Below are 3,134 nucleotides of genomic sequence, written 5' to 3' on the forward strand. Positions count from 1 at the left end.
CTAATCCTTCTTTACTGTATCCCTCACTCCCACACATTGACGAATTCACACGGAAATTCCGTCACTATGAAACACGAGTACTATGTGTTCTAAGACATTTCCTTCTAAATCGAGTAACGTTTCTATGGAAACGACAGGACTTTTTTTTGGGATACGACAATCTCATTTCCGATCCACTAATCCTTCTTTACTGCATCCCTCACTCCCACACATTCACGAATTCACACGGAAATTGCGTCGCTATGAAATACGAGTACTATGTGTTCTAAGACATTTCCTTCTAAATCGAGTAACGTTTCTATGGAAACGACAGGATTTTCTTTTGGGATACGACAATCTCATTTCCAATCCACTAATCCTTCTTTACTGCATCCCTCACTCCCAAACATTGACGAATTCACACGGAAATTCCGTCGCTATGAAATACGAGTACTATGTGTTCTAAGACATTTCCTTCTAAATCGAGTAACGTTTCTATGGAAACGACAGGATTTTCTTTTGGGGTACGACAATCACATTTCCGATCCACTAATACATCTTTACCCGCATCCCTCACTCCCAAACATTGACGAATTCACACGGAAATTGCGTCGCTATGAAATACTATGTGTTCTAAGACATTTCTTTTAAAATCGAGTAACGTTTCTATGGAAACGACAGGATTTTCTTTTGGGATACGACAATCTCATCTCCGATCCACTAATCCTTCTTTTCTGCATCCCTCACTCCCACACATTGACGAATTCACACGGAAATTGCGTCGCTATGAAATACGAATACTATGTGTTCTAAGACATTTCCTTCTAAATCGAGTAACGTTTCTATGGAAACGACAGGATTTTCTTTTGGGATACGACAATCACATTTCCGATCCACTAATCCTTCTTTACTGCATCCCTCACTCCCACACATTGACGAATTCACACGGAAATTGCGTCGCTATGAATTACTATTAGTTCTATGACTTCTCCTTCTAAATCAAGTAACGTTTCTATGGAAACGGCAGGACTTTGTTTGGGATACGACAATCTCATTTCCGATCCATTAATCCTTCTTTACTGCATCCCTCACTCCCAACATTGACGAATTCACACGGAAATAGCGTCGCTATGAAATACTATGTGTTCTAAGATATTTCCTTCTAAATCGAGTAACGTTTCTATGGAGACGACAGGATTTTCTTTTGGGATACGACAATCTCATTTCCAATCCACTAATCCTTCTTTACTGCATCCCTCACTCCCACACATTGACGAATTCACACGGAAATTGCGTCGCTATGAAATATGAGTACTATGTGTTCTAAGACATTTTCTTCTAATTCGAGTAACGTTTCTATGGAAACGACAGGATTTTCTTTTGGGATACGACAATCACATTTCCGATCCACTAATCCTTCTTTACTGCGTCCCTCACTCCCAAATATTGACGAATTCACACGGAAATTGCGTCGCTATGAAATACGAGTACTATGTGTTCTAAGACATTTCCTTCTAAATCGAGTAACGTTTCTATGGAAACGACAGGATTTTCTTTTGGGATACGACAATAACATTTCCGATCCACTAATCCTTCTGTACTGCATCTCTCACTCCCAAACATTGACGAATTCACACGGAAATTCCGTCGCTATGAAATACGAGTACTATGTGTTCTAAGACATTTCCTTCTAAATCGAGTAACGTTTCTATGGAAACGACAGGATTTTCTTTTGGGATACGACAATCACATTTCCGATCCACTAATCCTTCTTTACTGCATCCCTCACTCCCACACATTGACGAATTCACACGGAAATTGCGTCGCAATGAAATACGAGTACTATGTGTTCTAAGACATTTCCTTCTAAATCGAGTAACGTTTCTATGGAAACGACAGGATTTTCTTTTGGGATACGACATTCTCATTTCCGATCCACTAATCCTTCATTACTGCATCCCTCACTCCCACACATTGTCGAATTCACACGGAGATTGCGTCGCTATGAAATACGAGTACTATCTGTTCTAAGCCATTTCCTTCTAAATCGAGTAACGTTTCTATGGAAACGACAGGATTTTCTTTTGGGATACGACAATCTCATTTCCGATCCACTAATCCTTCTTTACTGCATCCCTGACTCCCACACATTGACAAATTCACACGGAAATTCCGTCGCTATGAAATACGAGTACTATGTGTTCTAAGACATTTCCTTCTAAATCGAGTAACGCTTCTATGGAAACGACAGGATTTTCTTTTGGGATACGACAATCTCATTTCCGATCCACTAATCCTTCTTTACTGCATCCCTCACTCCCACACATTGACGAATTCACACGGAAATTGCGTCGCTATGAATTACGAGTACTATGTGTTCTAAGACATTTCCTTCTAAATCGAGTAACGTTTCTATGGAAACGACAGGATTTTCTTTTGGGATACGACAATCTCATTTCCGATCCACTAATCCTTCTTTACTGCATCCCTCACTCCCACACTTTGACGAATTCACACGGAAATTGCGTCGCTATGAAATACGAGTACTATTTGTTCTAAGACATTTCCTTCTAAATCGAGTAACGTTTCTATGGAAACGACAGGATTTTCTTTTGGGATACGACAATCTCATTTCCGATCCACTAATCCTTCTTTACTGCATCCCTCACTCCCACACATTGACGAATTCACACGGAAATTGCGTCGCTATGAAATACGAGTACTATGTGTTCTAATACATTTCCTTCTAAATCGAGTAACGTTTCTATGGAAACGACAGGATTTTCTTTTGGGATACGACAATCACATTTCCGATCCACTAATCCTTCTTTACTGCATCCCTCACTCCCAAACATTGACGAATTCACACGGAAATTCCGTCGCTATGAAATACGAGTACTGTGTGTTCTAAGACACTTCCTTCTAAATCGAGTAATGTTTCTATGGAAACGACAGGATTTTCTTTTGGGATACAACAATCACATTTCCGATCCACTAATCCTTCTTTACTGCATCTTTCACTCCCACACATTGACGAATTCACACGGAAATTGCGTCGTTATGAAGTAAGAGTACTATGTGTTCTAAGACATTTCCTTCTAAATCGAGCAACGTTTCTATGGAAACGACAGGATTTTCTTTTGGGATACGCCAAT

The sequence above is a fragment of the Schistocerca piceifrons genome, chromosome 5, assembly GCF_021461385.2.
Source record: "Schistocerca piceifrons isolate TAMUIC-IGC-003096 chromosome 5, iqSchPice1.1, whole genome shotgun sequence".
NCBI classification, from domain to species: Eukaryota; Metazoa; Arthropoda; class Insecta; order Orthoptera; family Acrididae; genus Schistocerca; species Schistocerca piceifrons.